General features: G+C 41.3%; 2 long non-coding RNA genes across 3 annotated transcripts in view; both read right to left on the bottom strand.

The window, feature by feature from the left end:
* Positions 1-25735, bottom strand: part of LOC116549938 — a 200493-nt gene that overhangs the window by 18858 nt on the left and 155900 nt on the right. The window contains exons 5-6 of one of the 2 annotated variants that reach the window (XR_004268162.1): positions 9315-16944; positions 9158-9282 (exon numbers count right to left, since the gene is read on the bottom strand). This is a non-coding gene — a long non-coding RNA (uncharacterized LOC116549938). Of the gene's footprint in view, positions 1-9157; positions 9283-9314; positions 16945-25735 lie in introns of those variants that run through there. The other variant, XR_004268163.1, reaches the window with a different exon arrangement.
* Positions 6237-9014, bottom strand: LOC116549939. The gene is made up of 4 exons (XR_004268164.1): positions 7854-9014; positions 7780-7788; positions 6937-6942; positions 6237-6770 (listed from the first exon to the last, which is right to left on the bottom strand). It is a non-coding gene; the product is annotated as an uncharacterized LOC116549939 (long non-coding RNA).

Genomic DNA, 25735 nt, shown 5'->3' with positions numbered 1-25735 from the left:
GGGAGGGAGGGAGGGAGGGAGGGGGAGAAGGCAGGCAGGCAATCAGTGTGACAGTATAGCGCTGGAGCTAACAACGCAACTTCTAGAAGCAGACTCTATGAATTCAAATCCTGGGTCTGTCATTTCATTTATAAGCTGTAGTTTCCTCTATAGAATATGATCTACAGTACCTGCTTCATACAGATTTTTATAAAGATGAGATATGTTCATACAGATAAAGCAAGCACTCAGTGAACACGAGGTATTAACCAGAATCCAACAAGGTACTATCACCAAATGTAATAAGTAAGTACATAACTTTTTTCGGTTTACAAGGCAAATTTACATGTAGCATTTCATCTGGATCTCACAGAACTCTGTGAGAGCTGGGCAAATACTTCCTCCCATTTTCTTTGAAGCTCAGACTCTCCTCGTTTACTCACTTGCAAGCCACACTTCAGCAAAATGACCAGGCAGATTTGGGAGAAAGCAAACAAACAAAAAACGCCAGATAGGTCTTTAAGAAATAAATAAATAAACAAAGCAAACAGCTACACCACAATCTCAGCTGATGGGCTCAACAGCCCATCATTTTTAGAACTGCCGGAAGACAATGCTGTAGATGCCATCTACATGCTGTCAGTTCCATCTCAGACATCTCCTGAATAAGCGTCCACCTGCCTGCTCCGCATTTCCACTGGATTTCTAAGACACCTTGGACTCAACATGCCTAAAAAAAGGGCTCCTTGTTTCCCTCCCCAAATAAACAAAAGAGTGGATAAATCACGATCTATTACACACTAGAATATTCTGGCAATATGAAGGAACTGTAGCTATACCGGAAAACATGGATGAATTTTACAATTATAAATGGAGGAAAAACTCAAAAAGACCATGCATAGTCTGATACTATTTTTACATGTCTCAACATACCTTTAGCAACACACATTTACTCATTACACTGTGAGAAAAATAAATTTGTTTGTTTAAAAATCAAGAGAATTATAGGTACAAATTTCAGAATACTGGGAAAGCAGGAAAATGTTAGGAATAAGATGATTAGGGAGCTCTCCAAGTGTCTGTAATAAACCAGTTCTTAAGTTGGATGGCAGTTCGCTGGAGCACCTTTTAAAACTGTGCTTTAGCGTTTACTTGTATATTACATGTCATCTTTTGTATATATCAAATAGTTTCAAATTTAAAAGAAATGCCATCTGCAAAAATGAACTGTGCCGAAAGTAATTCATATTTCAAAACAATAAACTAAGCAATGAAGGAAAGTAACTCTTGCTAAAAATATGAGGAAGTTAATTTATGCTAATAAAGTTGGCTATGGAATATAATTACGTGAGCAAGGATGACTAAAATATGCCTCTACACTGTGTATCAAATGCCAAGGGGGAAATGACCAGGATATTTACAGATCAGAACAAATTTGTTTATGAAGAATCGGTTTTTTTTTCTATTTTGCAGATTTTCTTTTTTAAAAGCAAAATTGATGTGACTTGTTCAGTGTTAACCGTTTGGCAGGTGGATGATCCGTAGCCATCCACAATGAGATCACTCCCTGCCCTGGTGGCCCCAAGCCTCTAGAGGTCAGGACTTCTGGGGCCCAGAAGCTTAGAGCCACACCTGTTGAAGGTCAGTGATGTCAGAGTCACTCTTCCTTCCTCCAGCAGCACTGACAACAGTTTACTGTACGCAGTTTCTACAACTCAGATGTTCTAGAAGGAAGGAAACATCTTCTGAGCACACAGACTATGACTATGTTCTCAGAATATGTTTTCTTCCTTCTAGAATACCTAAGCTGCAATACTTAAAATCAACATAGTATGAGAGATGGTGTTAGGAGGAAGCCATCGAACTCAAAGCCACACTAGGTGTGATGTGCCTTGTTTATCTGTTTAAACAGGAATGAAACAGAAAGAGGTCTCTCGTGTTTTCATATGAGCTGGAGCTATTTGAGTGGCCAGGGAAGACAAGATAGTTTGATTTAGATTTGGCACAAGTTTGGTGGAAGAAACGTCTTTGTAGCTGGTCCTAAATATTATGGTAACTTGGACTGAGTCAGTTTCCAAGGGAGAAGTTGCCACATGTTATAACAGAAGCCACTGGGCTTGGCAAGAAAAGAAATGAAAGGAGCACAATGAATGCATCCCCACTTCTCCGTCGTGGCGGGGACGTGCTAGGCAGGGTGACTGCATCTAATTGCCTGCCTTTCCTATGGCCGATCAAATCCAGCACTGCCCTTGCAAATCAGTCTTCACCACATTCCGCAGAATAAAAACGTGCAAGTTAATTTTAATTTCCAATGAATTCTTCAGGAAAAATGTTTCTTCCTCCTTACTAAAATATGAATAAACAATACAGAATAGAGATTCAGAAGGAGGAGTGGGAGGAGAAATTCTCTCAGGTTGAGAAAGCATGGCTTTTTCAAATATATTTACTTTTTCCTTATTATTATTATGCTTTAAGTTCTGAGGTACATGTGCAGAACACGCAGGTCTGTTACATAGGTGTACACGTGCCATAGTGGTTTGCTGCATCCATCACCCTGTCACCTACATTAGGTATTTCTCCTATCCCTTCCCTAGCCCCTCACCCACTGCTATCCCACCCCTAACCCCTTACCCCCTGACAGGCCCCAGAATGTGATGTTCCCCTCCCTGTGTCCATGTGTTCTCATTGTTCAACACCCAGTTATGAGTAAGAACATGCGGTGTTTGGTTTTCTGTTCTTGTGTCAGTTTGCTGAAAATGATGGTTTCCAGCTTTATACATGTCCCTGCAAAGGACATGAACTCATTCTTTTTTATGGCTGCATAATATTCCATGGCATATATAGTTCTAACAAGAGAGGACCATCTTCTGTTTTGATTCATGCTCAACCATTCCCCACTTAAATTTTTAAAAATTACATTCTTGCCTATGTCTATCTTGCTATTTTGACTGGTCATTCCCAAACATAAACTGACCTGCTCTGAAGCTTCTCAAAGCCAAGCAAGGTGACAGTCTAGAACAAAGAAGGCTGCCAATAAGTCTTTGCTGAGTGAATCTACCGTCTTCCATGGCCTTGGTCTGAATGTAGATTCTAAGGCTTCTTACACTGACAACAATGGACTTTCTAGCTATCCAGGTAATTTTCGGTGAAAGAAAATTATAAAAGAGGGCATAAAACTTGGCTCACAAAATAAATATGGACTCAGACCCATCTACTTCATGAAACATACAAGCCCAGAGGCTAGTCTTCTAGACCCTGCCATCTGTTTTATGAGAAAAAAAAGTCACATTATTTACTTTAGCTCTGCCAGAAATCATCATCATCTACTTGCACAACTAAAGACGACAAGACAGATGGAGGCTACACACTGAATACTGTCTAATTTTGATTTATATTTTTTGGTCAAACCTCTTATAATTTAGTATTTCTAAGAGGAAAAATAAGCTTATGTAATATAATGGCACTGAATTATTGGTTTCCAGTTATGAGAAACAAAGTAAATTAACCTCAAGGGGAAAAAATGCTACAAATATAAATAATATTGTTTCAGTTTACAAAGCAGTCTTCCACGTATTGTCATTTCTTTCTTTTCTTAAAGAAGGTATGTTTACGAATTAGGTGACAGACTAAGGTAGATGTGTGTGTAACGAGCAGCAGTGCCTGGAATCTCAGCGCTAAAAGGAGGCTGAGGCAGGCATCACTTGAGGTCAGGAGTTCGAGACCAGCCAACATGGTGAAACCCCATCGCTACTAAAAATACAAAGGATAGCCAGGCATGGTAGTGTGCACCTGTAGTCCTAGCTCCCCAGGAGGCTGAGGCAGAATCGCCTGAACCAGGGAGGCAGAGGCTGCAGTAAGCCAAGACTGTGCCACTGCACTCCAGCCTGGGTGACAGAATGAGACTCCATCGCTAGTTAACATGTACTGGACTCACTGCTTGAGGGCTAAACCCACATGAGTCCACGATGCACTCACAGGTCTGTGCTCTTTGGCCCTGGCCCTATAGCCATTTGGAAGCAATCACAGAGAACGGAGTGAGTCTGTTAGTCGCTCAATATACAGTAGGGCACAGCGTAACATTTCCATCAATGGTGTACCACATCTATGATGGTGGTCTGCTAAGATTACGATGAAACTGAAAAATTCCTATTACCTAGTGACACTGTAGCCATTGTAACACACTGCAAGGCTCTATTTTTTCTATGTTTAGGTATGTTTAGATACACGAGCACTTATCACTGTGTTACAATGTTTTCAGTACAGTTGTATGCTGTACGGGTTTGTGGCCTAGGAGCAACAGGGCCATATCTTACTGCCTAGATACGTAGCAGGCTATACCATCTAGGTCCATGTATATATACTCTATGATGTTCACACAATGAAAAAACTGCCTATCCCCATTGTTAAGTGACGCATGATGTATATGCATTAAGCGCCTACTATGTGTCAGGTACTGTACTTGGCAGTTGCTGAAGTATGGTGGTGAATCAATGAAAAAAGTCCCTGTCCTCATGAAGTTCACAGTCTATGGGGAAGAACAGTGAGCTCCAGGGCGATACCCAGTATAGACACAGCCAGTGACCAAGAGCACTGGCTTGGAGTCATTCCTATGAGGTTTAATCCTTGATTCCGCTACTTACTTTGGAAATGTGACTTAACTGCTTAATCACTGGTTACTTTACATGTAAAATGTAAAAAGGCTGGTCACGCCAGCCTTTCGGGACTGCTGAGAAGACTCCATGAGACAATGTTTATAAAGCACTTAAAACAGCATCCAGCACACAAGAGACCTAATAAATGGCCGTTAGGGTAACTGCTCTCTCAAAGAACCAAGGACACACATGAAGAGGTTTGCTATTTTCTCCCCCAGAACACATCCCCAAATGCTGAACCAGGAGCCAACTCTCATCACGACTTTATCACACTCCTGTAAGGCCCTGGACAAATGAGACGCTCACCAGTGTCACCAGGCTAGGCAGGAAAGTCTAGTTGTTAAAAATACACCCCAGCAGGAGGTCTACAATACTGCTGTAATGGGAATGTTTTCTGTTTTTCAAGGAGGTAAGACGCATTATTGGATGGCCTCTTGAAAAATAACTTATAAGCATTTTCTCTTTTAACACAAGCCCTACCAAGAGCACACTACCGTCATAAATATTCTGGACGAGACTCCAAAGGGAGAGATGAAAAGCCGTGCTCAGGGCATCCTAAGCTGAGAAGCGGTGCAGTCACAAATAGCACGACCTCTGCAGCCAGGCTGCCTGGGTCCTCAGCCCAGCTCTGTCACTCACTGGCTGTGCAACGCCGCCACATCGCTCACTGGACCCATTGCTTCAAATCTGTAAAATGGGATAATATGATTCCCTATCTCCTTAGGTAGTTGTAAGGATTAAAATCACTAATACCTGTTAGGCAACTAAAACAGTACCTGACATACAGGGAACATTCCATAAACATTACCGGTAATTACGTATGGCAAACTCAGTAACTTTATTACGTTGCTAAAAAAACATGAGGGCCAAATAGCAAGAAAGCAAATGAACAATATCAGAGGTGTGAAACCCGAGTCTTCTCCTTGGCTCTCCCATCTGCTTTCTGCATGACTGTGGGTGCATCACGCCCCTTCTGCAACTCACTGTTCTCACCTATACAAAAAGCAATACACATATACACCAACAACTCCTAGAGAGGCCTGATGCAGCTTTCCGCTAATACCATACCAATGGGAGCCAAACAATTTAAATTTCTTTATCTTCCTATTTGCATCAGTCAGGGCTCTCCAGAGAAACAGAATCAATAGGAAGGGAGGGAGGGTGGGGGTGTGTGGGAGAGAGAGAGAGAGAGAGAGAGAGAGAGAGAGAGAGAGTGTGTGTGTGTGTGTGTGTGTGTGAGAGAGAGAGAGAGAGAGAGAGAGAGAATGAGAGACAGAGACAGAGATGGTGAGGGGGAGGTAGGAGGTGGTTAGATCCTGAGATTTACCTTAAGGAACTGGCTCATGCAATTACAGGGACTGACAAATCCGCAATCTTCAGGGCATGCTGGTGACCCAGGGAAGAGTTGATGTTGCAGCTTTTTTTTTTCCCCTGAGACGGAGTCTCACTCTGTTGCCCAGGCCGGAGTGCAGTGGCACGATCTCGGTTCACTGCAACCTCTGCCTCATGGGTTCAAGTGATTCTCATGCCTGTCTGCCTCCCAAGTAACTGGAACTACAGGCATGTGACGCCACACCCAGCTAATTTTTATGATTTTTAGTAGAGATGGGTTTTCACCGTGTTGGCCAGGCTGGTCTTGAACCCCTGATCTCAAGTGATCCACTCATCTCAGCCTCCCCAAGTGCTAGGATTACAGGTGTGAGCCAGGGCACCAGGCCAGTGTTGCAGTCTTGAGTCTGAAGGGAGCCAGAGACAGAATTCCTTTTTCTTCAGGGACTTTATATATGAGGCCTACAAAGGATAATCTGCTTCACTCAAAGTCTACTGATATAAATGTTAACCCCATCTAAAAAAATACCTGCACAGTGACATCTATTCTGATGCTTGACCAAGTATCTGGGTACTGTGGCCTCGCCATACTGACACAATTAGCCATTACACCATCCTTTCAGAACAGGTGACACCCACACTGAAGGAAAAAACCTCTAGACTCCACAGCCATTTAACCTTCTGTTGGAGACCATGATCGAGGCAAGGAATTCAGAAGAGGCTACTATTTTCTTCACAGGTGAATTCCAAGCCTCACATAGCTTCCAAGGCATTTCTTGTTCCGGTTCCTGCTCACCTCTCTAGCCTGACCTCCTGGCAACTGTTCCCTCCATTCTAGTCACATGGGGTTTTTGGTTTAAAGACACTGTGTTCCTCTCTTGCTCTGCCTGAGTACATGCTATTTCCATCCTGGGATATGCCGCTGTCCCACATTTTATCTGGGTCTTCATCATTAGAGTCTCATGTTAAGAACCACATCTCCCTCAAGAAAGCTTAAACTTCCCTGACCTGACATGCTGCCAAGCTGGTCCCTGAAGACACAACAAACAGCTGCTGAATAAACAAACAAGGATGCAGATGATTCTTAAACCTTGACCTTCAGTCCTCCCAATGTCCTTGAGATTTGGTTCTGTGTCTCCAGACACTTGACGGACAGCCCCAGGTGGGAATCTCACCAGCACCGACACTGAACACGCACAGCGTGGACCGAGCTCATCTTCACTCTCACATCTGCTGTCTTCTAAGCTTAGCACAGTAGAAGGAACACAGGTTTGGGAGTCAGGGATGCCTGTTCTGAAGTCCCTGTTCTAGATCCCATTAATGGTTTAATTTTAGACCAACTGCTAACTTCTCGGAGCGTTAGTTTTCTCATCTCTGGTATGAGGATGAAAATACCAACCCATAGGATTAGGAGATGATTAAATGAGATAATAGCTGAATAATGCCTTGTAGATGGTACAGAAATAATGAATGACACCTGGGTTCAAAAGTCCGGGGACATTTTGCTTCCCATCAGGCAACCCCTATTATCCAGGCAGTTCCTAAATCCCATCTCATAAATTCATTTTCTACATCCAGTGGCCATCCCCTCACCTAGGCCCTCCCCACCTCCTTCCTGGACCATCACAGCAGCTCTGAAAGGCTTTCCCAGCTCTGGCTATTTTCACAGTCCAGAGCCACCCACATGCTGATCCCCAACAAGGCCTCTTCGGGACAGGGACTCTTGCCACTCAAACTCTTCCATTGTTCCCCAATAACTTAAGTTAAATCCTTTAATCACGCACCATGCGAGGCCCTCTGGGTTCTGGCCTCCAAGGACCTTTGCTACCTGATCTTCTCCTTGGTCATTTACACACACCATTGCCCAGCAAGTACAAATCGATTCCTGCCCACTCCGTACCCTGGCATTTCCCATCACTACCTATGCCTTTGCTCATGTTTCCTTGAACGAAGACACTCTCTCTCCAAGTCCTCAAGACCAACATGACCTTTCTTTATCCATAAAGCATTTCCTGATCATGCCAGCCACAGATAACCTTTCTTTCCTGTAAACTTGTGTTGTGTCTGTCTACCTTTTATACATTTCCCTTTCCCTCTGCATTTCTTGTTTTTCTTTTTTCTAAGACATCTTGTTATTGCATCTCTGCATTTATTCTAAATATATCTGTGCACAGAATCTAACTTCAAGCTCTTCGAGGGTAGCATCGTGTCCCAGCCCACACTGTCACACTCAGGAGAAGCCCCCAGTAGACGGTGGCTCTGTATTTACCTACAGAGCGCCACTGAGGAGCACAGGCCCTCATGTCAGTAGCCCATCAGCTGAGCCTTGGCATCAGCTCCTAGCACAGTGCCTGGCACAGAGCAACACCCATGTATCATTGGTAATTGAAATTATCCACAAGAGAGTCACCTAGTGTCTGTAGGATGGAAATCCCTTCCCTTTAGAATATAACATGAAAGGGAATGTGAAGAGCCTTCTCTCTCCCCATACTTCCAGATGCAAGAAGGCTTCAAGCTAACCGTCTCCCACAAGCTATACAGCTACTCTTGGCAATAAATATGGCATATAATGCTTTGGTGCATTCGGGGTGACAAAAATAATCAATTTTAACACATCAGAAACAATCATTTTTCAAAAACAGTCTCCTCTGGAGAAGGGGGTTATTCAAACAATGCCCGAAATCTTTTTGGACCTTACATTTTGAAGAGGTCCAACTTCTGTTGGTTAAAAAAAGTCTATTATATACCGTTGGTTAAAAAAAAGTCTATTACATAATGAAAGCCTTACAACTGACTGAGAATTACAGAATTTCAGAAATAAATCCCAGTCTGTTCATCCTTAAAATAAGAAGCTATTTTTCAGGGCTTTCATTTCCAAAATTATATTATGTAAGCCACTTCAGAAATCATGTACATAACAATTCTCATTTTGCCATTAAATCTCTATTTTGAAATGTAATTAATTAATTCACCCATCCATTTTTGCAGAAATGGGATCTTGCTCCGTCGCTCAGGCTAGAGTGCAGTGGTGTGATCATAGCTCACTGCAGCCTTCAACTCCAGGGCTCAAGTGATCTTCCCGGCTCAGCCTCCCAAGTAGCTAGGACTATAGATGCATGCCACCATGTGTGTCTTATTTATTTTATTTCATTTTTGTAGAGATGGGGGTCTTACTATGCTGCCCAGGCAGGTCTCAAACTCCTGGCCTCAAGTGATCCTCCCGCCTCAGCCTCCTAGAGTGCTGGGATTACAGATATGAGCCTCTGTGCCCCGCCTAAAATTTTATTTTGACTCCTTCTGGGCTCTAAAAACACACGTGTACCTCTGTTACAGTCCAGTAGTCTACAGTGCTACCTCTTTATCTAGTCATTTATCTCACTAACCTGTGGCTTTCTGAAATGCCAGACCCATGAGCTGTTCACTTTTGAATCTACAGTACTTTCTACTGAAATGTAGTAGCTGGCTCAGTACATGTTTATAACATGAAGCAATGACTCAAATCAGTGGTTTGATCACCTACCATATTCATGAGACCTCACTACTGGCCCCCTCCTACCGTCAAAGGACAGAGGTTTCCCACCACTGTGGATGGTCAAAAGAAGATAGAAAGTTCTTAAGCGATTCATTCAATGTGTCTTTTTTTTCCCCCTTCTCTTTCACATCTCCTTCTTGAATTACATTTAATGTGTTTATTTAGTCCCCTTGAAATAAATACTGATGGGTAAAACCAAATTAATTTAAATCACATGCTACAAAGGATAGCCAATCAAGTACCCAGCTGAGTATCTAAAATTAGTACACACACACACACACACACACACACACACACACACTCCGAAAACAAAAACATGGAAAAAGCAAAAAAGCCCTGCCTGTGCCCTGTGTACCCCTCGCTGACTAGGAAGTGACCCATTTTTCAGGTATCATCCAATCATACACAGCAGGCATCAATGACCTCAGAAGCCCACACGTTCATCTCAAGACTCAGCAACATAAACACATCTACGTTCCCAAGAAAGCTTGTTGCAAGTTGGTGACAAATTGTGGAAGGAAAAAAAAAAAAAAGCTCTAAATGAAATTACAGACATGACTCTCACATTTGAGCTCTCCAGATATATTGTTATGGGTTTAAGAAATACCACACTTTTGTGTCACGAAGAGAGTTCTAAAAACCAGTACATTCTGAGAAGTCCGTATCTGCTACTTGGGAACTAAACCGGGTTTGTAACAACTGAATCTCTTTAGAAGACTGTTAACACCTTGCTTAAGCATACAAAAGTTGAAAATAAAAATAACTGAAGATTTCAGAATTTTTCAGTCATAATATAGTTCTTATGAAAGACAGAAAATATTATTTCATATTCTCTTAAATATTTATAAAAGCAGCACACATTTTTTCTATTTACAGAGATGGAAACTGAGGCAAGAAAATGCAATCATTCTGTTGGAAGACTATTCTACATTTCCCAAGCAATTAAGACATGACCCCAAACTAATTAAATTCTCCTGCAACATATTCTTACAAGAAAAGGGCTAAAGCCTTATTGCTTAACGAAAGATAAACAATGTGAATTATTTCAATAATTGGTCCAAGAAGCTGCAGCAGGCCACTGACTATCTTGGACACCTGCTGCCACCCTTGTTCATGTTTTCTCCTGAGATGACATGTATGTATCATAATTAACAGGTGTCCTTGATTTTCATCATAATAATATTCCAGTACGTCCCCACATCTCCTGTACATAGCCACATGCTGCCATCTTCTGATTATGCCCAGTGGAGTGTAAACACTTTTTCATGAAAAAGCAAAATCAATAAAAGTAAAGCTCCCTATGTTTCCTTCCAGTAGTGCCCTCGGTAACAAACAGGGCAGAGACACCAACACAGAGATTACGATAGTCTCCGACATAATTCAAACAGAACTTTAAATGGATCAATGCATGTTATAAGCTTTTTTTTTTTCTGCAAGTGCCAAGCGTGCTTATGCTACTCCTCACTCTGAGATAGACAGATCATCAATGACCTTCTGGGTCACTGACTAGGGAGAAAGCTGACTATAAAAAGGAGTGGGAGAAAAATAAAGGGGGGGTTGCTTCCTTCCACCCTAGACCCCCTACTGCCTTGAATGAAAGAAGACAGATGGCAGCCACCTTTCCCTTTAATTAGGAGGGGCAGCTCAGAAGAGGACAGTCCTGCTCACTTGGCATTATCTTTAACAAGAGGGTTTCGATGGTAATACTCTGCTCATTCGCCCTTCTTTCAAACTGTTCTTAACTTTTCATTTACAAACTGAATTTCTGTAAATTTAATGGTGAAACAATTATATCGCTGACTACAACGCTGTACATAGACGAGATACTTAAAGATGTTTGCTGAATTAATAATTCACAGATATTCCTGTAAAGAGTCTGGAATGTTTCAAATAAAATACAGCCACCTCCAGTGCTATCAGCACCACTTTGAGATAAAATGGGAATTTGCACGACACAGAGGCTCTAACTCAAATTCACGACATTCCATACTAGATCTAGAAGTTTCTGCTTTCCAGTTCCACACTCCAGTCATGCTCCTACCTTTCACCTTCAAGGTGCTGCTGTTCAAGTTGAACGCCCCCCTCAAAAAAAAAGAAAAGAAAATTCTAGAGTAAAAATCAGTCCTAGATTTAGAAGGAAAGACCATTTAATAACAAATCACAAACCACTCTTCATCTCCATTTGTTCTGCATTTTCAAAAGCCACAGAACTTTGTATTAAAAGTTAATTCATCCACATTACATCTCTGGAGAGAGGATCAACATAAAAAACAAACAAGCAAAATGGAAAGCAGGGGCCACATGTCAGAATTAGGCTAATGTCACAGAATCTTCTATGAAGGTGACGAAGGCAATTCAGCACATGTTCCATAAATCTACATGGCACAAAACTCTCTAACATGAAAGAAAAGCTTAGTTGCTGTTAACGGGGTTAGGTCTCTATTTTATCTCATTTTTATATTAAATCTGTTTGTATCAACATCACTAAATAATTTATATTCTCACAGCTCTTTGCCAACACAACTTTCCTGATGTGTTTTTAAATTGCAGCCTCTTGTCTGTGACCCTTCCCTCCTAGTTTCTGCACGGTTCCTGCACAAGGACCCTCTGCCTTCACACTTGTCCTGGGGACACCTGCTTTGCCCGCTTCCAAATGGAAATCAGGGTGGCGAACTGGGGTGGTTTTGCTGGAGGTACTCCTGACATGCAAAATGCCTTGCCCATGTCAGTCATTTACCTAATGGCAAAGCTCTTGGGCCATTAAGAAACAAAACGAAACACTTTTTGTTTTCTCCTTGATAATAAATTTCAATCTCTTACTATCTCTAAACAGCAAGCCGGCACGCTAGATATGGGAAGAGAGAAAAGATAAAAGCAGCAATCAGCTACTGAACAAACTACATCCTACTTCCCAATGAAGGGGAAAAAAACTTGGCATTTGCCAGATATTGAGTGTCTAATAATGTTAGCAAGAAAAAACACGCAGGAGAGACTAACAAAGAAACAAACAGAACTTACTTTGTTTCCCAGCACAGTAAGCAGGTCAGGAATGAGATGACGCCAATTCCTCCCTCAAGGTCCCTGCTTTCACTTTAAAAGCTGTGTGAGTGCTTACATCCAGGTTTCCCCGTGGAACTCCAAATGTCTGCACTTCTCAAGATGCCCCATGTTCCCAGTCCATCTCACACACTGAAGACACGCTTCTGAGATCGGGAAGCCCTGTGGTAGCCCCAGTCGACCTCTGGGTGCCACGTGGCACCTCCGCTGTTGTGACTACACACACATGCCTGGGACACCCACTTGTTAGCTCAGGAACCAGGCGGCCAGCAGATATCTGCTCAGATGAATGTCCAGAGACTCAACTCTCTGGCATTCTCAGGTTCAAGGCTGGAAAATGCATTAAGACTAGAACCACACAGTCAGCAGAAATCTGCGCCATTAGCTCTCTCGTACTTAAATGTCTATCTAAATAAGAGTCAAAATGAGAGGGAGTATCTTACTAGGGATGGTGACTTGCACTTGCCGTGTTTTCAAAGTACTGGGTCCTGTCTTGCTCTCTACAACTACATGTAAGAATCCCTAAATCAGAAGTTATTTTCATTTCTTCTGTGAAAAACAAAATCAATACAAGACTGGAAAAACATATGAAATATAATTCTGCTTAAAAACGTAACCATTATTTAATCTCAACCAGCCAATATTTTTTTTAAATCCAAAGAAGAAGAAAAAAAAACACGTATAAATTTAAAGTTTGTTTTGAAAAATTACTTCATCCATGTACTGTCCAGCTCATAAAAACAAACCTTCTTCCAGTGAAACGGGACACTTTGACCTTGTTTACTGCAGTGTTTTGAAACCGCTGTCTCGTAACTCCTGACATCACCGGGGATGCATTAGCACCTTGCCTGCTGCTGGCTGCACACCCTGCTACCCCAACTCCCTTGAATCGCCCGTAGCTGAACAAATACACAACAGTAAGGACAGTGGCCTTAGCATGAAACCCACAAAACGCACGAGATCTTTACAAGTGTCACATCTCTCTGTTCGCTTTTATAAGAAAGCAAAAGCACTGTATATCTGATAGTTTTTAGGTCCTACCTACCATCCAGACCTAGTGCAGACCATTCTTTCTTCTGATCCTCTTCCCTGCCCAAGAAACGGGCCTCCTTTCTCACTGACCGCCGTACTGGCAAGAATTTCTGCCACGGAGTTTTAATATTAAGAATAGGAGTTCCCAACCTACTTTCCACCAATAAAAAGTTCCCACAAATCTTCCTAGCACAGAATGTATTAAAGTATACTTTAGAGTTTCAAACAGCACTGTATTCTTAAGTTTCACAAAGTCAAATGTGTTTGTCTTCTTTTATGGAACGCGCTTTTGGTGTTGTGCCTGCCTGTTGCATTTTTTAAGAAACAGTTTTCTCCTGTAAGCTTGACATGTTTCCCTTCTGCACTTCCCAGTTCTTTTTCTAAATACATCAAAATCAAAGCAAAGGATAGTTGTAACCACTGGAAGCAAACCACAATTGCTTTTGTGGGAACATCTCCTGGGAACATCTCCCAAAATTCACTTCTTAAATAAAACTAAATCCTGGTCCTACAATGATAGTGCAATTTTACAGAGAAATTAAAAACCCAGGTTTAAAGTGTCTGAAATCAATTGATAACCTTTACTGAAACCACTTACAAAACATCACATCCTTAAACCACAGTCACCAAAAAATACAGAACACAAAATACATATTTGAGCAATTATAGCCCTTGTTTGTCAAAGAGGAGTAAAAGGAAAAACATCCAGAGTTAATACAATTAATTAACTCCAGCTACAGAACTACTAAAAAGACCCTCCAAATGTCATGCTGTTACTATGACAGCTTCAAAACTGCTCTGAGAAAATGTGCTGGATTGTAAGATTCGAGATAAAACACGCGTCATCCTGCCTGCTAGAAATTACTTTCATTTATATGAGGCAGCAGAAAGGCTAAATGGCCACTTCCAATTCTGAAATATCAGATTGTTACCTTTTGGCAGATGCTGTGCTCTTCATTCAGATCATGAAAAGAGTTAATAAATAAACGAATCTCTCTCAATAACTGGAGCCCTTTTGGTTTCATTACTGCAACGATCCCACTCCTACCGTCTATCTAGTTGGTACATTATTTTTTATAATGAAAGCAGCGAAGTCTGATTCAATCTGAAAGGGAAGGGCCAAGAAAAACCCCTAACAGTCTCTCGTTTCCAAATACAAACAGAGGAGCAGACACTCACTCTGATATTTAAGGGTTAATAATAAAACAGAAAAAGAACACGGCATTTTCCCCTTAAAATTCCTGCTCTTAGGTATTCAGCCTGATTTACATTTTACGTAATCTAATGGCTCAATCAGGAAGTGAGAATTTTAAGTGCGTGAGTTATGGACGGGAGGAATCACGTGACCCACAGCAAAGAAAATTACGCAGCAGAGGAGCATGCTAAGAAAAATAAACTAAGCAGTTAAAAAATAGTGTTTTGGGGATATATCGACCCACAAATATATTATGGCTTTTGAGAACTAATAATTCATTTGGACGCCTTAAAAATAAATCCCCAGGACTGCTTTAAAAAATATTACAAGATCAGAGTATGGCACGGTGAGAAATTAAAGTTTAATTATCCAAGAAACTGTTTCCCTGAAGTTTATATCCGTTCATGGTTTAGGTTAAGGGCTATTTTTCATCATTATTTGAAGATCAGATAATACTAATATAGTCAAACAAAACACGGGTTGCTGCAATGTTTACTGAAGCTTTATTTATATATATATATAGCGCATGGGTTCCTGGAGCACAAAGAAGAAAGTTGCTCAGATTTATCCAGACCCCACGTAAGTTTATAGATTTCAAGGAGTTACTGTATTTTATTATAGCAAATACATTCTTCAAGAGGAAAATGTTAAGGCCACAGAAACCTTCACCTCAGGTATCAAAGCTTGTACTAGGTCATCATTAAATAGTATCTGAATTATTCTTATGTGTTCCGTAAGTTATGCCACAAATATCAGACCAAGTACATTCAGTTTGGAAACAAAAAAGTGGGAGATAAAGGTGAAAACATTCTAATAGGTGTAATGGGCTGACCGACCGATGACTTCATATTACAAAGCTACTTAAGACATATTCTACTTTTCTAGAATAGAATGTACTAACATTTGAAATTCAAAAGATTTGGCCTGTGGCTACTTTGTTTCTCAATGCAATTCCTGTTAGTAATATGTTAATAAGCAATCATTTATTAATACCAATAATAAAAAATTAACATGGTTGAGGAGCAGCTATATCTCATAGCCTTTACTTTTATCAATTTAATGCTTAATACCAAAATACTATTCATACTTTTATTTCAGCCTATTAAAAAAATTTATACCATAACTCTGGGCAAGTGGCAGAGTGGGGTCAGTAACAGGAATCAGTTTTAGGTATTTCTTTATTCTTAGCTCATCTTCCTTCAATTCTTAAACACAAGAGGTATAGGGGGGAAAGAAGAGACTGATAGGAAAGACAGAAACCTTTCGGAAGGGAAGCTTAAGGTAGATTAAAAAAAGTTAGGGAAGGCAAGAAGCACACAGTCTTCTAGATGGGGTATTACATGACATCCACCATCATCGTACTAAACTTGATACCCTATTTGTTGACTGAATTAAGGAAAGATGAACTAGTTACCAAGAAATATACCCAGCAGACTGATTCATGGCAAACCTAGCTCAGCCACTTGCCTAGACTTTCGTTTATTTAGGATTAATCTCAGAGTATGTACTTTTCAACTCCCTCATTCTATGAATGAATCTTGGGTCTGGTCTCAGCTGTCTGTCAATTACCTGTGTAATACAGCAAAGTCTCTTAACTTCTCTAATTTCCTGAAATATTAAATAGTTACCTTTTGAGAGATATTGCATTCTTCATTCAGACCACAAGAAGAGTAATCAGTAAATGAATCTTTGAGTAATCAGAACCATTTTTATTTCATTCCTGCAACTGTATCACTAATCAGAAAATTAGAGAAGTTAAGAGACTTTGTTACGTCACAGAGATAGGTGAGTGAACTGAAACCAGATCCAAGATTTTGGACTTTCCCAGCCTAGGACTCTTTTTCACTATGTGCTGCCTTACAACTGTCACCTGAGGTTCTGGTAACTCTCCAACTAGCTAAGCCCTGGTTTCTTATCCTAGTCATCGAAAAGTCAAATAATCAGGACCCAGAGACCCATGCTCTGGGCCACCTCCTTCCTAACTCACAGGCCCACTGACCCTCCCAGCAGCCAGTGCTGAGCCTCCTACCTCATCAGCTGGGAGGAGACAGGGCAGGTTCCAGGCTGAGGGGCACAGCTTCTGAGGTGGTTCCAGTCTGTCTCCCTGGCTCATTCCTTCCACTGGTACTCATAGCTTCCTCATTTTTCCCAATGGGAAAATCAAGGCACTAAAATAAGAAAAAGCACTTGTTTTGGTTCATGTCACAGCTGTACTGGGATTTTGGATAAACACAAGAACCAGATAATAGTCTAGAAAAAGGAAAATTAACTCTTCCTTCGTAACATTCACCAAAATTAATTCTGTGGAGATTAAAGAGTTAAATGTAAAAGGAAAAAAAAGAAGAAGAAAACTAAAGTAGTAGAAAATATTTCTGAATTTGGGATGAAAAAAGATTTAGCTTTACAGAAGCAATAAAGAAAGTAACAAAAGGCAAGGTAATCTAACTGCAACAAAATGTAAAACCCCTATGTAAAAAACCAGCAAACAGAATTAAAAGGTGAGCAAAAAAAGGCCAGGTGTGTTGGCTCACACCTGTAATCCTAACACTCTGGGAGGTTGAGGCAGGAGGATGGCTGAAGATCTGGAGACCAGCCTGGACAACACAATGTGACCCTGTTCCTACAAAATATTTAAAAACTAGCCAGGTGTGGTGGCACGTATGTGTGGTCCTAGCAGAGGCTAGGGGTATTGCTTGAACCCTAGAGTTCCAGGCTGCTATGACTGCATCACCGCATTCCAGCCTGGGTGACAGAGGGAGGCCTTGTCTCTAAATAAACTAAAAAGCAAAAAATAGCTGTACCAGGAAAATATTCTCTATAGTATTTGAACGTAAAAGGTAAAATGTATTAACAGACAATTCACACAAAAATATAAAAAGCCAATTCATATGAAAAAAATGTTGGATTTCATGAGCAAACACCAAAATGCATTTCACCAATCACAAAGATGGACAACAAAAAAAGGAAAGCTCATGCAGTGGGATGAGACAGCCATTTCAAGAAATCAGCGATATATGTATTTTTTAAGCCTTCAAACTGTTTTGACTCCTAAGATGTTTATGAATATCTCCTAAGGAAATCATCACAGATACACAGGAAAATAACTAAACAAGGGAATACTCAGCGAAAGTATGAAATAGAGAACAACTCAAACATCCAAAGGTGAAATGGAGCATGTGACTAAACAGATCACAGTCAAAATTCATACATTTAAATCATGATTTTTGGAGAATGCTTAATGATATTGGAGATGACAAAATATCATGTTAGGGGCAAATGCTGAATGGAAAATCGTACATAAACATGATACTAATGTCGCCAGGTAAGAAAGAAAGTGAAGAAGGGAGGGACAAACTGGTCTTGAGACTGGATTAGGAGACATTAAAAAAGCTTAGAAAGGGCAGAGACATTTGATTTTTATTACTTCTTTATAATCTTGGGATGTTTGGCATTTTCTGTAATATTTTTATAACTGGAAAAATTTCTTTATGCGAATTACCACTCTGTAAATATTTCTCAGCTATATAAAATCACAAAAGTATTTGCAAATACTTTTTAATAAGAAATTTTTTTTGAGATGGGGTCTTCATGGGGAGTGCAATGGTCAATCAAAGCTCACTGTAACCTCGAACTCCTGGGCTCAGGCCATCCTTCAGTCTCAGTCTCCCAGCTACTCAGGCATGAACCGCCACACCCAGCCAGAAATTCTTATTATTAAATGCAAAGAAGAAGGTGCAAAATAATATGATCTTTACTATGTAAAAATTTACATGAAAGAGACTGGAAGCCTATGCATCAGAATGTTAACAGCTGTTGCTTTTAGGCAGTGCCATTGTGTATAATATTTTTCTATACATACACCTTATAAATTTTCTGATCATCATATATCGTTTTATTATAAGAAATAGATAATATCACAACTAGAGGACTGATACATCAAGAAGCTGCTGCTATCAACACTTAAATTTCAAAATACAGAATATCAATAGCTACAAAAATCTGCCTTATGACCAAGGGATTTTTTTTTTTTTTTTTTAAATTTGGGAACCACTGGTATACCTTCAGAAAACAGCAGGAATTGGTGTGTGTAGGAGGTGGTAATGAATCATATCTTTTCAGCTGTCAAACTGTTTTCTCTAGGCAGCAGTTCTGTGAGGGTCCTCCTGAAATATGAGAACCTTGATAGTCGGGACATTACCAGAAAAATGGCCCAAAGGTCGATCGGGGGAGGAACAGTAAATGATCAAAAGAGTAAGGCAGGAGTCCATGAAAACAGGGGTCAATAGAGAAGGATCGATCCATCATTTGATCCAAATGAACTGAAAGCAGGAACTAAAACAGGTATTTGTACATCCACATCCATAACAGCATTATTCACAACAGCCAAAACATGGGAGCAATCCGTGTCCATCAACCTGTGGCCATCACATGGATATATAAAATGTGGTATATCCACACAGCAGAATATTATTCGGCCTTAAAAAGCAAAGAAATCACGTCCACACTACAGTGTTGCTGTAATCCTACAACATTAGATGAACCTAGAAGACACTGTGCTAAGCGAAATAAGCCAGTTACAAAAGGACAAATACTGTAGGGTGTCACTTATTTGAGGTACTTAGAATAGCCAAATTCAAAGAAACAGAAAGTATGATGGTGGTTGCTGGGGGTGGGGGGAGGGGGGAGGAGAGAACAGGGAGTTGTTGTTTAATGAGGATAGAGTTTCTGTTTTGCAAGATGAAGAGATTCCGGAGATGGATGATAGTGATGGGTGCCCCACAATACGAATGTATTTAATGCCAATGACATGGATACTTAAAGATGGTTAAGATGGTCATTTTTATGTTATGTATGTTACCACAATTAAAATATATACGTATGTATTTTAAGGATCTGTATTTACATATAGATACAGTCTTATCTGTGTATGTGTGTGTATTTCATACATAAATATATGAAAGAAAGAAAAAAACCTTCATAATTAGAAGTCCTGAATAAGTTTCTGATTTGGCTTGCCAGAAAGGTTTAAGGAGTGTCGATGGTGCACGCATCAAAATGACCTTACTTCTGAGACTAAATTCTTTCTATAATAATTATAGAAGTCAGCTCAGAAGTGAAAATCCAGATCAAAAGTGAAAATAAGAAGGGACACTGTGTTTAATTTGAACATAATATTCCAAACTTCTTCATGGTTTTTTTTGAGACCCTCTCATAATAGCCAGCTTGGAAAAATTCCCCGCAACTAGGAAAGAACCTACAAATCCAAGCAACATGATGACATTTTCTCGTTAACTAACAGGAGAAAACATAAGAATAAGGGAAACTCTGAGTGTCCTTAAAATGTACTTGATACCCATTCCACATTATTACCACAGATTTAAAGAATTCTAGGGCTATACAGAAGCTCTCAGACAGAACTGTTCAGGACTTGGATGTCTAAAGAGGCTTGCCCAATGTCACTGAGAAATGCCAGATCTAAAGACAAGCCCATGGGGGAGAGTTCTGTTTTGTTTGTTGCGTTATATTTTATTTTATTTTAGTTATTTATTTTTTGAGACGGAGTCTTGCTCTGTTGCCAGGCTGGAGTGCAGTGGCACAATCCCAGCTCACTGCAACCTCCGTCTCCCGGGTTCAAGAGATTCTCCTGCCTCAGCCTCTTGAGTAGCTGGGACTACAGGTGTGTGCCACCACGCCCAGCTAATTTTTCTGTATTTTTAGTAGAGACAGGGTTTCACCAATGTTGGTCACACTGGTCTTGAACTCCTGACCTGAGGTGATCCGCCTGCCTCGGCCTCCCAAAGTGCTGGGATTAGAGGCGTGAGCCACCACGCCCGGACCTGTTTTATCTTTTAAAGAGGTGGCTATTTAAAGATAAGAAAGCAACGCATAATTGGAATGCTCTTTCTGCGAGTCATTTGATTCATTAATTTTGTTCAAAAAATACCTGTGTACATCTTGTATAATTCTGCCCAGGCACTGGGCTAGGTGCTGGATAATGAACAGTATTTCCTGCAGCAAACTGGCAATTATAATATAAATGGGACATACAGTGCTATTGGTACACTTAAGAGGGGGGCTCTAATGTGATCTAGCTAGATTGGTTGAAGATGGCAACCCGAAGTTTGCCATCTTTTTAAATAATAATAATAATAATAATAAAATTTTTTAATAATAATAATCACTGTTATCATCACAGCAAGCTTTACTGACCATCACTATAGGTCAGATAGGGCTTTAAGTACTTTCTATGCATGAAATAATGTAATCTTCACCACAACCCTATAAAGTAGAATCTTACGGATGAGGAAATTGAGGCACAGAGAGGTCACCCAGCTCCTAAGCAGTGAAGTCAGACCAGATTGCATGCTCTTCCAAAATCTGCTTCTAGGGAAACCCAAACAAAGACAAGACAGGAATGAAACTTAAGGAGCAGACCATTCGGGAAAGAACTGAGAAGCTCTGAATAAGAAAAGAGGGAAAAATAGGGTAGAGTTACTACAGATGGGAAAGGCTGAGGAAGGATGGAAGGGATACAAAGCCCATGACCAAGAGCTCCAGGGCAGGAGTGATTGATTTACAGTTGGGATTTTCATGACGCTCTGCAGGGTGAGAAACAACTCTCTTCTCTAACTCCCCATGAACTTGCTAGCGCTGTAATGACCTGGTCAAGCACAGGCTGGAACACACGCTCTGCAGAGGCCCCCATCAATCTGGCTACAGGACATTTAACAAATGGGTAAGAACTGAAGCAGGGAAGGAGCAGGATGAGGATGCTTTTAAAAGCATTGTCCTGAATGCAGTCAGAGAATGGATTAGGGGAAATTTAGCAGGGAGAAGGTTGCTAATCCATTCATATAGGTAAAAAGTAATGGTGACCAAGAAGGACATGACAGACAGATAAAGTAGATGGGTTTGAAAACTGTTGATAGGTAGAGTTTTGACCAGATTTGGCTTCTTACTGGATTCTGAAGGTGAGGAGAAAGGATCAGTAAGTCACAAGTTTCATGCTTGGGTATCTGAATCAATGTGGAACTTCTTGGACATGAGGTGCCAATAAGATATCCAAGTGCAGATGTCAGTGGGCATGGGAATATCAGTAGGGAGCTTAGAGACTGATAGAACCTGAAAAAGACAAGGAGAAGAAGAAGCAAGAAGGGTAGGCTGGGTCTTCAAAGGTCAGGGAGGAGAACACATCAAACCCCGCTCGCCATTGAGAGGCTGGGGAAGACAAGAATCCAAATGCATCTGGAAAGAGAGGAGGGCGACTACTGGCTTTGGCTAGAGCAGAAACCACTTGGTCAGTCTGGCAGAAGCCAGACTGGCTCATCCTGAGGGGTGGGCAGGAGTGAGGACAGGGAGGGAGTAATTAGAGACAATTCTTCCAGAAGGCTGGCCCTGGCAGGAGAAGTGAATGGACAGGTAATGAAAGGCAAGGTGATACTGAAGGCCTGTGGTGTTTAAAATGGGAAAGACTTGAGTAGGTTTCAGTGCTCACAGGAGAAAGTCAGTGGGGAATAAAAAGTACACGACCAGAGAGAGAAAGTCTTTGACAAGGTGAGAGGGAAGGGGTGGGGTTCGGGGCCTTGGACAAGAGGAAGGACTCCCCTTCTGCTGAAATAGGGGGCAAAGAAAGCCAGGCAGGTACAGATCAGGACTGCTGATTTTTTTTTTTTTTTTTTTTTTTGAGATGGAGTTTCGCTCTTCTTGCCCATGCTGGAGTGCAATGGCACAATCTTGGCTCACTGCAACCTCTGCCTCCTGGGTTCAAGCAACTGTCCTGCCTCAGCCTCCAGAGTAGCTGGGAATACAGGCATGCACCACCACGCCCAGCTAATTTTTGTATTTTCAGTAGAGATGGGGTTTCTCCATGCTGGTCAGGCTGATCTCAAACTCCTGACCTCAGGTGATCTGTCCGCCCCCCGAAGTGCTGGGACTACAGGTGTGAGCCACCTCCCCCAGGAGAGGAGTGCTGATTTAAAGTGAAAACCTGAGTGACTACCTTCTGGCCTCTCTTCCCTCCATGACACAGGAGGGACGGCCAGTTACTGACAGTAAGTAGTGACATGGAGGAGGTGGAGAGTGGGCAGTGTGTGCACAGCTGCTGGGAGATGCAGGGGCCCTAGGGTGGCACGGACCAGCCGCTGGAGAATAGAAAGCTGCTCCCTCAACTGTGTTTCTCACACCTGCCATGTCATGGGGGCCACATCCCTGTCCTCTATGCATCTGTGGCATTTATCCAACAACACTAGGAACATAAAACCATGACTACACGCTGAGCAGGCCTTGTGAGAAGTCTCATGTTCCATGCAGTGAGATAAGGAAGTCAGCTGTAGTAAATGACATCGATTTTCTATAGGCTTTCACCACATATGTACGGCAGAGAAGACAATGGTCTACACAGAACATGACGGCCCTCCTGTGACAACATGCAGCACAATCTCTCTTCTTTCTACAGTCAAACCCCATCTGTCTGTGCCACCAAAATGGGATTTTGACAGAAATCACAACATGAGTAGCACATTAACGGACCTTCATGTTTGGTCTGAGCTGATTTTGTTTCTGGCGCTGTCAACCCTATTAAATGCGAGCAGGTGATTACAGTCCAGGCGCTTCCTGCCTGCCCGAGCCATGTGGGGAACCTGAGTGCGGACAGGCCTGTCCTGGCCACTTCTCCCAGGCTCGGCTCTCATTCCCGCTTTTGCCAGGAAACTGCTAGAGAAAGCAGAAACAGGGGCCAGGAGCTGAGCCCAGAGATACAAGTCCAAACACAGGCTTGGGAAGGTGGTATTTCAGATGAGTGGAGAGGAGGATGTAAACTTGAAACGTGTCTTTCCTTGTAAAGTCCTTTTGTAGAGACAAATAATTCTGGTAATGAATATGAAGCATCCCTGGTTATTTTCGGAGCATGCATCTCCCAAGGCGCTCAAAAAGACTTTCATTCTATATCCTTCTGGGAGAGAATGGGAATTAATAACAAACCTGACCGCTTCAGCCCAACTGGGGAGTCTATCTAAGAGTGAGACAGCTGAATCACAGGAGAGTGGAATGCACTTTTGCTTTATATGCTTTTCCTTTACTAAGTCCTTTTTCGGTGTTCTTTAACTGTAAAGTTAATAGATCATTGCCAGCCAGCACTTACACAGTGCTCTCTAGGAGCCAGGCACAGCTCTAACCCTTTTGTATACTTTAACCCAAACCCTGAGGCAGGTACTCTTAATTCTCCCCCTTTAGTGGGGGACGCAGGAACATGGATTCCTTTGCCCGTGCTGAGTAGCAGAGTTGGTATTCCAAGCCAGGCAGCCCGGCCCCAGAGTCCTGCACGAATCACTTCCCGACACCACCGCACCACGAAAGCGCCACATCAAAGTCCGAAAATGCAGGTGTCAAAAGACAGCATCACCGTTTATTTCACCTTTCTAACACAATAATTCGGGTGCATTTCCTACTCTATTCAGCCTTTGGTTTTCAAATCAAGGAATCTTTTAAAAGAAATAAAGTTCTATATTCAAATAAACATGCTCGACCAAACTGTTTACAAAAACCTTTCCAGGCCGGGCGCGGTGGCTCACGCCTGTAATCCCAGCACTTTGGGAGGCCGAGGCGGGTGGATCACGAGGTCAAGAGATCGAGACCATCCTGGTCAACATGGTGAAACCCCGTCTCTACTAAAAATACAAAAAATTAGCTGGGCATGGTGGCGCGTGCCTGTAATCCCAGCTACTTAGGAGGCTGAGGCAGGAGAATTGCCTGAACCCAGGAGGCGGAGGTTGCGGTGAGCCGAGATTGCGCCATTGCACTCCAACCTGGGTAACAGGAGCGAAACTCCGACTCAAAAAAAAAAAAAAAAACCTTTCCAAGTAGAGATTCTACTGATAGACAAGGCTTGCTGAGAATCAGATTTACTTTTGCATACGATATGCTTGTTATTAAAATAATTTTTCTTTTACAATCCTCTTTACGTTTTGAAAAAGTCTTACTTAAGAGTATTTATTTTTTGTCTGGTCCACATTTCATTATAATGAGTTCCAAATCACTCATTTTGAATCCACACATATTCAACTTTTCGGATAAGAAAAATGAAGTTAATTTTGTTCTCGAGTCGCCCGCAGGCTCAGGCTAGATCTCACTTTTTACGGTCTATTTCTGTGCAGATAAGAGCATCACATTTAACATGGGAATGTTGGAACTTCTAGAGGCTTGAGCAGGGTTAGCTTCATAAAACAAGCAAAAAATGCCTCCTGCCACATACAGCCTCCATCAGTGATCTTTGACCTAAATGCTTCATGATAGGAAAGTTAAAGGCTATGCCAGTCGCTTGAGGCTTGACCAACGTGAACTGTTATTTCCTAGACTTGAATGCCTGCTGCATGTGGTCTACACAAACATTCTTTAAGTTCCTTTGAAATAGACCCACACATATATGGAAAACTGATCTCCAAGAAAGGCGCCAAAGCAATTCAATGGAAAAAGAAAAGTCTTTCCAACAATCCATATTAGAACTGGGAAAATATATGCAAAAATATGAACCTTGACCTCTACTTAACCCCATATACAAAAACCAATTGGAAACAGATTCATAAACTAAAGCATAAAAGCTAACAGAAAGCATAAAAGCTATCTGCTTAATCTTGGGGAAGCAAAGATCACTTAGGAAACAAACAAAAAAAAAATACAGGTAACAGATTTTTTAATTTTTAAAAATATATTTTATTTTTTGTAGAGAGACGAGGTCTTGCTATGTGACCCAGGCTGCTCTTGAACTCCTGGGCTAAAGTGGTTCTCCTGCCTTGGCCTCCCAAAGGGGAAAAAAAATTGATCAATGAAATTATTTCAAAATTAAAACCTTCTGCTCATCAAAAGACATTTTAAAAAATAGAAGGTAGACCACAGACTGGAAGAATATTTGCATCATAAACTTCTGACATGAATATTTTATCCAGAATATGTATAAAACTCCTA

This window comes from Sapajus apella, unplaced genomic scaffold (genome assembly GCF_009761245.1).
Source record: "Sapajus apella isolate SASKATOON/1434 unplaced genomic scaffold, GSC_monkey_1.0 scaffold7, whole genome shotgun sequence".
Taxonomy (NCBI): domain Eukaryota; kingdom Metazoa; phylum Chordata; class Mammalia; order Primates; family Cebidae; genus Sapajus; species Sapajus apella.
The sequence above is the reverse complement of the archived record's forward strand: the minus strand, read 5'-3'. Positions and strand labels throughout refer to the sequence as shown.